An 11,712-nucleotide genomic window follows, 5' to 3' on the forward strand; every position below is an offset into this window, starting at 1 on the left:
CAGAGTGCTTCAAAGTCTCTTACTTTGCACATTGAGAATGTTACCTAATGAATGGTGCTCTGATCTATAGGTATAGCAATATGTCATAAGGAGTCATTTTATTACTATGCTGGTTTAGATTAATAATAGTAGTGGGTCCTCCCCAAGGGCTAAAATCTATGTAGTCTCAGGTTCTTGGCCACTTCTTCAGTGCCAAGTATGGGTTCAATCCTGTATAATCAGAAAGCAGTTTGTTGCTCTCATAACATTTGTGCCAGTATTGTGCTAATATATTTTACAGGCTAGTCACTATTTTAGGTCACAGGGTTTGTAGCTGAGAGATATTAATGATTGAGTTTCTCTTCTGTAGCTTGCAAAGTACTTCCCAGTACCATAAATGTTTGTTAGTCGGGGTGAAGCTTCTAGTAAAGAATGAAATAAAATTTAAAACATATATCAATCAATGGTTGAGGAATCATCACAAGCAAAGAAGATACTAAAGATAATGGATTGGGGAAAGTACAACTTTCTGAATTAAAGTGAACTGGTAAGTTATAGAATATATAGCAGAGTGGCCAAAAACAGATGCTATCGAATTGTAGGAGAAAACAAAGTCCCCAGCAGCCACCAAAGGTTAAGTTATGTAAAGTTTATAAAATTCTGTAGATCATCAGGAATTGGACTGCTATATAAATGTCAAAAATGGCTTGCATGATATTTGAAAAACCAAGAGTTTTTTTCAGCAATTCAGATTGGATTTTGTTAAGAGGTAAGATACAAAGATGTGGACGCAACTCAACTACAATCGTGGTGAGAGGTTTATCTACTCTTTATCAGAAACTTGTTCCAACAAATCAGAAGTAGTTTAAGAAAGGATAATACACAGATTCCAGCTGGGAGACATGAAAGGGTGATTTGGAAAACATTATTTTATATTAGAAGGAAACACCTGGAGTGGCTGACTGATCATGAGGCTTCGGGAGAAGAGGGAATATTCAATGGATTGGTGATAGATAAAATCATTGCTGACTTCACATGTATTTTGCTAGAGAAATCATGGTACATTTTATACAGATTGGTACATAGGAACCATAATCTGGAACTAGATGTGCCCTCATCTGGAACATCTGCATTTTTAGACCTGTAGATTGATCTTAGAATATAAAAGCAGACCAGGATGAAATACAGATGTAAATATACAGTTGGCATCTTGTGAAGATCATTTCCTATCTCCGCTATTTCATCAGTCTAAATGAGAGTCATTTTTCTGGCTTATATTCCATTCTTAGCCCCTTGTTTGTGTTATGGGTTTCATAAACCACAAGAATATTATCAGTAATGTTTTGTGCAGAAAGGTTGGTTTCTCTTTTTCTTCTGATTCAGTCTCTCTGTTCATGTGTCCTTTATGGACTGTTATCCTTCAACACCAGGTCAATTTCCTTCTTTCTAAAGTATGCTAGAGAAGTTTGATGATGGAAATTCCCTCAGTGTTGCTTTTATATGGCATGATTTTATTTCACCCCTGATCTTGAAATGTCACTTTTTGGGTTTACAATTCTAGTTGAAAGATGATTCTTCAAAGCCACCCTTAGATAGTACTTCAGTGTTTTCCAGTTTCTGTTCCTGCTGGCAGTGAAAGACCAACTGCTATTCTGAGTGTTCTTTCTTTGTAGGTAATCTTGTTTTCCCACTAGCTGAGATTAAGACTTTAAATTTCAGTGCCATTACGCCTAGAAACATATTTCTTTTCATCTGTCTTTGGCTTTCTACCTCTGCCTGTGGAATATCAAATTTTTCCTTTGGCTTTCTACCTCTGCCTGTGGAATATCAAATTTTTCCCATGCTAAATCTTCAAATAATATTTGTTAGTAATTAACATCCTCTACAAGTTAGGTATACTTATAAACTAAGAAAGCTCAGTATCATCTTGTAGTTTTCTACATTTTTCATTGCATGTATATCCATTACCAGTAGCATAATTCCTTCATGGACATCTTTCTTCTTGTTTGTTGTTTAAAATTTCCATTCAGGTTTTAATTATAATAATTAAAATGACATATTGTAAGGACATAAAGTGCAAAGAATCTGGGTTAAGAGACTTTGCAAGCATTGAATCTGTACTTATTTTCTAAGGTGTGTTATCAATGAAATGATGAAAAATAGCTTTGGCTATTTTATGATTATTATGTACTAAGATGATACTGCTTATATATTGTGTTAAAATACACTAAAATTATGTCTTTCTATGTATTTGTGTTTTTTAGTGTGACTAAAATTAAACTATATTTATGGCTTTTATGTCGTATGCAATTGAAAACATGTAACTTTCTATAGTACTTGTAGGTTTCCTGGGATGCCTGCTCTACATTGAGAATAATGCCATTAAATATGAACATTATCTCATAAACTTGCAAAGGTAAATCATAAATGAATTCTGTGAACAGACTCTATAGTTCTTCCATCAGAATTTGCTTTAGTGGGAGATGGCTTTGTTTTTGTTTCTATTTACAAATATCAACATTCTATAAATAGAGATTTCTGTCTCACCTACCTGTTCCCAAATAACCACTGAGAGGCTTAATATTAATTACAAACTGTTTGACCTATTATCTCAGGATTATTATTAACTAGCACTTACAGCTAAGCTAACCTATTTATATTAAACTGTATTTTACCATGAGCCTTGTGGCTTGTTACTTTACATCTTGCTTCCCAGGCAACTGCTGGCATCTCCCTGAATCTGTCCTTCTTTCTGTTTGGCTAGTGGACAAATCAGTTTCTTTATTAACCAATAGTAATAAGACATATTCACAGCATACAGAGGCACATCCCACAACAACATTCCCCTTAAAATGCCTGGTAATGTAGATATGCTTACATCAGGGATTAAAAAAAAAACACACAGTGTTGATTAACCTTCATTCAGAAAAAATACTACTGTATTAGAACTTCTAAGGCATTGAATAGTATGCACCAACATATATGACTTTTAAATTAAGGATCCTTTCCATATATTACACATGTGAACTAAAAATACATTCCACACCAAATTGATGGATACCTGAGGCTGGTGACAGCAGGAGGGGAGTCTGTGGAAAGGCTCATTACTGTCTGCTAAATTCCAATTAAGTGACAGCAAGCAGCTCTGTTTAGCTGCTACTGCACATTAGCATAACTGCAAATAACAAAAACGCAGTGCACATTTAAAGAGCTATAAGATAGGAGTTTGAAAGTTTCTACCATAAATAAATACTGAAATTCTGAGAGAGTTTAATTTGTACATGTTATACAGTTTGACATAGATTAAAATTTTGCCATTTTACAAACTTTCACAGTGAATATTATATTAGATTGCCCTAAGTAAAATGTGTATCACCTTTAATTTCATGCAATTGGTGTTGTTGATAGAAATTGTCCATTCTTCCTCAGATGGTCTAGGTTGTGAGGTTAAGGGTAAAATAACAAATAAAAGGTTTTCCTCACAGGGGAAATATAAAGGGAAGAAAAACAGTGAATGTCAAAAGGGAGTAAAAGGGTAAGAGAAGTAAGAAGAATCCACATGCAAACCCTGTATGTAATAGAGATATTCATGAGTTTTTTGTGGGAACCAGGGAGTCTTGCAAAGCATGAGTAGCCCCGTCTATTTATCACATTTACCTTACCACCAAGAAGACAGACTGCTTCTTTGTCAGTTTATAAGTGCTTGGTCATTCTTGTGTAAGCTGAATGCCAAGAGAATCTGCTTGAAAATATATTTCATTTTTTTCACTTAGTTAAAATTTTGGAACTTACATTTCAGCAGCAACAGTAGCAAAGTTCTGATTGAGCTGGTAGCAGAATCAGAAAGACGTTGGGTTGAAGGAACATTTCACAGACATAACCAAATAGACTTTTCAAAGCATGAAGGAACAAGAACTCACTAACATGAGGAAGCAAAACTAGCAGTTCAATATTCCATCTAGTGACCTACTCTGTAAGGGACTGGAAAATCAATTACTTAATCAGAAAACTTAATTACATTTAAGTCAATTTCTCCTCCAAAAGCCCAGTGACTACACTGGTTATAGATTCTAAAATGATGGTTATATTATGATGTCCTACAAGTCTATAAAATGAGATGGTGCATTGAAAATTTTATAATAAATTAAACTAGTGCAATTAGTTATTACATTTGTACATAGATCAGGAGATTGACCTATATTAGATATATAGACACCTTTACATTTTAATAAAACTTCAGGATTCTTATCTACAATTATACCTTACATACCAGCCTCTCTACTTACATCTGTGAAATTAAATGGCTTCTGGTGCTTTAGCTTCTGTTATAATTTATGTAAATATATGTGAAGTAAAACAGTGAGGTCTCTCAAATCAAGTTACTCTAGTGTTTCAGTGCCATGATAGTAATTCTTGTGTAGCTGTGTTTTGTAAGATTATTTTTAACACATCGTCTGCATCATGCACTCACATATATGCAAACTTTACCTATCTTTAATTTACATTTTCTATTTTACTCCTCTTAATTTACATAGCTCAAATATGACCTTTTGATTTTCAGATTTAATATTATATGATACAGTTGTCTTTAAGAACTTTTTTTGCAACTACCATTTTCCTGTAATTGTAAGCCTGCATTCAAGATGGGCAAATTGTGTCTTGTTTCTGAACATACATGAGAAGTACATTTCATATTTCTAACTCTATTTATGAAAGGACATACAGAGATGGGATGGATATGCATTTGATATTTAATTATAAATATTATTTGTAAAATGTCTACTGTGCCTTTGTCAATTTATCATCCCTATGATGCTACATGTTTTTCTACATTTTAATTGATTGAAAGGGCAAGAGGAGTGGAAATAGAAAAGTGTCCATTTTTCTTCCACTGCTTTTGAAAAGCAAACCCTGCTGTTGATGATGCGAAGCTTCAGGATATTTACATAACTTACTAGAGCTTTGATCCTGACCAAGGTCCATTTTTAATAAGAATCAGCTACCTCTGGACTAGAGATTTATGCTTCACTTTTCCATTCCCCTAGGGGACAGTGTAAAGGCTTGTATACTTTGTAGTCTTATACCTAATTTCTATTCCACTGATAATCATAGTAGTCAACATTCATTAACTTACTCAACAATGTATTGGCCTCCAGCTATGTACACAGAAGCATTTTAAAAACCAAGAATGTTTGCACAAGATAAACGCCTATCTTCTGAAGAATATTGTGTAGTATAGAAGGAAAGAAAGAAATATGAAAAGGATAAGGAAGGGTGAGAGCACTCCTTGCTCTAATGGAGCACCATCCTAGGTACGGGAAGAAAAGGCTTGTGAATTTGGACTGGAGAGAAAGCTGTGGAGGTGTGTGGGCTGTCCACTCTAGTCAGTCAGAGCCAGGTTAAGTAATGGGCTGTCATATGGAAATAAATTTTAAATATATTCTACCCCACTGGGAAACCACTAGAGGTCTAGATGATGGGGAAAATAAATATTTATGTATTCATTTGGATTCTCACATCTGTGAAAAAAAATGAATCTTAATTATAATGTCAAATTACATCATTCCAACACATGAAAAGAAAGATATCATCTAAGTTAAATTTCACTTGATATTTTAATGGACTAAAAACCAAACAAAACATACAAAAGCGCACACATGTACATACAACAAGAATTCCCAAGTGGACCATATGCCCTGTTTGGATTTCTCTAACCAGGAATCAGACAATATATTTGATTTGTATCAATACACTTGCAAGAGGACTCTTCCAGGAGCTTGATCAACATCTCCACACTTGTTTAGTAGCAGAAGTGACACAGTCAGATATTCATGAGTCTTTCTCTACTGCCATCTCCTAGGGAACTTTGATGTGACCTTCATTCATCTCTAAGAAATGAAAGTGAAATACAACACAAATAGCAATCAAAGTCTTTTATATATATTTGGCATCTATAGCTGGGAATTTGGAAGCATTTATTAAATCAATGAATCCTGTCATCTAAATATGAAAAGAAAATTATCAGTTATGTAAATATTTCAGAGATATTTAATAACATGCCAGAAAAATCTATTATCGTAAAAATAAACATGCAAATTTATGTAAACCCTGAGTGCCTAATAATCATCAGCATAAGCAGGGGAGCACCCAGTATAATGTTTGATAAATAATATAATTTTAATCAAACAAAAGCAGAAAATTTAATGACTTTTGCATTTATGAGAAATAACAAGTAAAATCATAAAAGAGTATTATTCTTTGTTGCCTTTTACTTATTGAAAAAAATTACAATATTTTAATCCTGACATGTTGTAGGAGGCCAATTGTTTGTTCCTGGCTGCTTAGACTCCCAAAATAACCACACAAAAACTATATAACTCAAATCACTTCTTGGCCCATTAGCTCTAGCTTCTTATTTGCTAACTCTTACATATTAATTTAACCCATCTCCATTAATCTGTGCATTACCACGCTATTCATGTCCTACCAGCAAAGTTTCAGCCCCTCTGTCTCCGGAGATGGCTCCATGACTTCTCTCTGATCTGACCCCTTTTTCCCAGCATACAGCTGGCCATCACCTGGAATAATCCAACCCACTGACTTATCTGTATTTAAAATGATAATACCTAGCCGGGCGATGGTGGCGCACGCCTTTAATCCCAGCACTCGGGAGGCAGAGGCAGGCGGATCTCTGAGTTCGAGACCAGCCTGGTCTACAGAGCTAGTTCCAGGACAGGCTCCAAAGCCACAGAGAAACCCTGTCTCGAAAAATCCAAAAAAAAAAAAAAAATGATAATACCTTTTCATTGTGGATTATGTATTAGCTTGTTTTGACTTTTCATAAACATTGTACTATTCATTGTTGATACAAGGCATTGTCCTAGCCTCATGTATTACATGTGTCATACCTCCGTCTCAGCCTAGCCTTACCCATAAAGGTTCACACCGACAATGTTTCTGGCTGAAAAGTTTTGTTCTTTGTGCTGTTTGTTGCGGTTTCAAAGCCAGAAATAAAGGCAACAGATGAAAACTGAGAATCCAATATTCCTCCTGTTTTATATTTAGAATATGAGCTTTCACATCCTAAAACAAGGATGCTTCCCAAAGTAATTCAGATTGGAGCTTTTGTTTCATTATAAAGAAACAGCATTCTTTTTTCCATGAATGTAATAGGGAACCAAGAATAATGCACAGCTAAGGGCTATGCATTTCTCTGTGGAGAGCAGAGCACAGTGACCGCTGGTCACAAATCACACAGGGTTTTGCATTCGCCTCTTCCTATTGATGATGGAATGGAGGAAGATGTTGAGGATTTCCAATCAAATATAATTTGCTATAGTCTGCATTGTCCTAAAGGCACTGTGGAGAGACAATGGAGACACAGGCCTGAGTAATAAGAGAGTACCGTGAGAAAAATAGCCATGCGTGGGGAGAAAAGACTCACAGACTTTTCTATTTGTTTGTTCGTTTTTGTTTTTGTTTTTCAAGATGGGGTTTCTCTGTGCAGCTTCGGAGCCTATCCTGGAACTCACTCTGTAGACCATGCTGTCCTTGAATTAACTTAGATCTACCTGATTCTGTCTCCCAAGTGATGGAATTAAAGGTATGTGCCACCACTGACCTACTGATTCTCAGACTTTTAACTGGGTCTGTGTTATAAAATGAGTTCTGCTGTCTTCTACAGTGGATGGCATGAAGACATTTATCATTATTACACTCACAACACAGCGACTGACAGGTAGAGTTTTAAATTTTAGTTTTGAGATTATAATATAGTTAGAATAACTATCCTTTCCTTTCCTCCCTCCAAGTCTCCCATACTCCCCTCCCTATGTTCTTTTAAATTCACCACCTCTTTTTTAACTGATATTACATGCATGTATATGTGTATATATGCACATATTCCTAATTATAACCATATCATCTTACTTGTATGACTATACCATTTGGCTGACTGACACTGGACAACCAATTGGTGAACTCCATGAAAAAGACCACTTCTCCCATTCCCAACTTTCCTTAATTGCCTATAATTCTTTATGTTAGGAATGAGGCCTTGTGAGCTTTGCCTTCTTTACTTGAGTGTACTCATTTGTATTTTGCTTGGTCTGCTTGCGTTTGGGAAGTCATCTTGGTGAGGCTTTATGTTTGTAACTTTTGACGTTACTAGGAAACAAACTCTCACGTCCTCTGGAGCTTACATTCTTTCTGCTCCCTCTTCGGCAGTCTCCCCTAAAGCTTAGGTGTGGGAATGTTTAGTGGTAGAACCTATTGGGATTTGGTTCAGCAACTCTGCACTTTGGTTGGTTGTTGTTTTCTGCAGTGGTATTTATCTGTTGCAAAGAGGACTTTTCTTGAGGAGGGGTGAAGACTAAGTTTATCTGTGGGTATAAGGACAAATGTTAATAAATTATAATTAGAGATTATGCTAGTCTAATAAATTAGTGTTGGCAGAATCTCTTCCAATAACCATGGCTTCCCTAGCATTGGGTACTTAGCTATGTTTCCAGTACCCGGCATGGTTTCCCATTTGTTGAGCAGTTCTTAAGTCTGATTAGAGAGCCATGAAATAGTGGCATGATATATGCGCCACTGGTTTACTCTTAAGGTTACCATGCCATGCTGGTCACTAAATCTGAAATCAGGTTTTTTTTTTTTATTAGTTACTGCCTACAAATTAGTTACTAAGGTAGTTTCTGCTAATCTACTCCAAGTTCAGAATTATCTCCTTTGCCTCTTCAGGTGTTGGGACTTGAATCCAGGCCCTGAACATGCCAGATTTGTGTCCTACCATGAGTTTCTTCTTCTAGTCACATTTTAACTTCAGCTGTGGTGAAGAACATGGTGGCAGAGAAGTATTTTAAGATTTATTATATTTGCTTATTCTGTGGAACACTTGTTTAATGATGTAAAGATGTCTTCCTTTCTTTTATGTTGCATTTGTTTAACTCTGTGAAGCTGTGTTCCTTCACCTGTCTAAAACACCTGATGGTCTAATAAAGAGCTGAATGGCCAAAAAAAAAAAAAAAAGAAATACGTTTAATTAAAAATGCCTACAGAATAATATGGTTTAATATTTTGTAACTAGTACCAAGTGAGTGCACCATTAGCTTAAGACATTATGAGGAGATCATTCTTCATTTTTGAGTTAGGTTCTAATTGCATCTAGGATATTTGAGTACATGAAGTCATTCCATTTATCTCTCTTGGGTTATGTGTTCAAGTGCACAAATTTTGGTTTGCTTTGTTGCTTTTATTTGGGCAAAAAGAAGAAGAAATGAGGTCAAACACTATTTTAGTAGAGGTTCACTAGTGTAAGTAAATAAAGAGAAAGAGAAAACCAATGCTGGTGAATGCGAGGGAAAGCTCCTTCAAATTCCAGAACAGAGTGCTTGACAGTGTGAGGAAGTTTTCAGCTTAAAGACTTTCTGTTTGGGAGCCACAGGGGCAATCTTGGCAGCTCGATGTGATGCATGAGGCTGGCACAGCTCAGCCTTAGGGTCTTGGCTTTCTTCCTGTCTGTGTGCACAGCTACAAAACAGAATATTGGTCAGCACCTCCAAGGGAACTTGGGTCATTGTAAGTCAGAGACAGGTCCATCTTCTGCCGACAAGGCTCTCCTAGAAGAGCAAACAAAGGTGGAGAAGAAGCTGAGGGAGACCATAAAATAATACAATCCAGCTTGGGCGGATACAGAGAATCTACATCAAGTTGGTGGAGGCGGCCAAGCTGTATATGACATCCAGAACTTCTGCAGCTACTCACTGGTGGTTATAGACGTCACAGAGAAGGCAACCCAGAGTGTTGCAAAGGAGAAGAGCAGCAGCAACCTTCACCTGAAGAGCATAGTCGGCTCGGGATTACTGATGTCCAGATTCAGGCGGTGTTCACAAAACATGGCTGTTCAGGCTCCACCCCATCAGGTCCACATTTGACCTTTACGAACACAAGGCCTCCTTCCATGTCTCTGTGGAGAGAAAATAACTGGGCACTGTAGCACTAGTTAGTAAGGTGGGCTACAAGCAGCACGGGAATGTCCTGGGACCAGCCCTGATAGGGGTGCTGAAGGAAGCAGAATTGCCTCCCTTGGGGCTCTGGATTTTGTAGGTTACTTGTTAGAACTTGAAAGGTAGGCTTGTAATTTCTCATCTGTGAACACATATGACCCTAACACAGCCTTGTTGGAAACCCTAAGGAAGTTAAAAAGAACGTTAAGTGTCTTGTATACAGTGTCAGAGTGTCTGGGACCCAGGCCACTGAATTTTCTGAGAAATTGCCATACTGATTTCCAGAGTGGTTGTACAAGTTTGCATTCCTACCAGCAATGGAAGAGTATTCCCCTTACTTCACATCCTCTCCCACATAAGCAATCATTGTTGTTTTTAGTCTTAGCCATTCTTACAGGTGTAAGATGGTATCTCAGAGTCATTTTCATTTGCATTTACCTGTTGGCTAAGAATGTTGAACATTCCCTTAAGCCGTTTGAGATTCTTCTGTTGAGAATTCTCTGTTTAGGTCTGTACCCCAATTTTTAATTGGATTATTTGACATTTTGATGTCTAATTTCTTGAGTTCTTTATATATTTTGGAGATCATTACTCTGTCTGATATGGGGTTAATAAAGATCTTTTTCCATTCAGTAGGTTGTCTTTTTGTCATATTAACTGTGTCCATTGCTTTACAGAAGCTTCTCAGTTTCAGGAGGTCCCATTTATTAATTGTTGCTCTCAGTGTCTGTGTATAATACTGGTATTATATTTAGGAAGTGGTCTCCTGTACCCATGCATTGAAGGCTGCTTCCCATTTTCTCTTCTATCTAGTTCAGTGTGGTCAGATTTATATTGAAGTCTTTAATCCATTTGGACTTGAGTTTTGTGCATGGGGATAGATATGGATCTATTTGCATTCTTCTACATGTTGGCATCCAGTTATGCTAGACCCATTTGTTGAAGATGGTTTCTTTTTTCCATTTTATAATTCAAACTTCTTTGTCAAAATTAAGGTGTTTGTAGGTGTGTGAATTGATATCTGTGTCTTCAATTCTATTCTATTGGTGAACCTGTCTGTTTTTATATCAATACCAAGCTGTTTTCATTACTGTAGCTCTATAATATAGCTTGATGTCAGAGATGGTGATGCCTCTGGAAGTTCCTTTATTATGCAGGATTCTTTTGGCTATCCTCATTTTTTTCCATGTGAAGTTTAGTATTGTTCTTTCAAGGTCTGTGAAGAATTATGTTGAGATTTTGATGCTGATTGCATTGAATCTGCAGATTGCTTTTGGTAAAATTGACATTTTCATTATGTTGATCCTATCTATACAGGCGCGAGGGAGATCTTTCCATTTTCTAAATATCTTCTTCAATTTCTTTCTTCAAAGATACTCTGGTTTCTCTTTAGATCATGTACATCTTTTGCCTTTCACTGATCCCTCATATTGTTAAGTGCTCTTTTAATCGCTGGAAAAATTTTAATTTACTTTGAAAGACCCTACAGACCCTCTCCTCAAAACCCGTAGCTAGCATGCTCCCGGGGGAATGTCCTGTTTGCTTTAAAAAAAAATTTCTCCGGATCAGCAGCCAGCCTGCTCCCATAAGAACATCCCATGTGCCCGAGAGAGCAGGATATCTATCAGATAGAGATAGGAAGACTGCAAGGCAAGATGTCAACAAAGCAGGTTAGCTATAAGATAGGAACAGGATGATTGTTGTGCTGAGAGAGGAAACCATTCAT

The 11,712-nt window shown here is 36.6% G+C and overlaps 1 pseudogene; it reads left to right on the top strand.

Moving 5' to 3' along the window:
• Positions 1-9,452: 9,452 nt before the first annotated feature.
• On the top strand, positions 9,453-10,086 carry LOC142860550 (grpE protein homolog 1, mitochondrial pseudogene; annotated as a pseudogene).
• The last annotated feature ends 1,626 nt before the right edge of the window (positions 10,087-11,712 follow it).

Source organism: Microtus pennsylvanicus, chromosome 1, assembly GCF_037038515.1.
Source record: "Microtus pennsylvanicus isolate mMicPen1 chromosome 1, mMicPen1.hap1, whole genome shotgun sequence".
Taxonomy (NCBI): Eukaryota; Metazoa; Chordata; class Mammalia; order Rodentia; family Cricetidae; genus Microtus; species Microtus pennsylvanicus.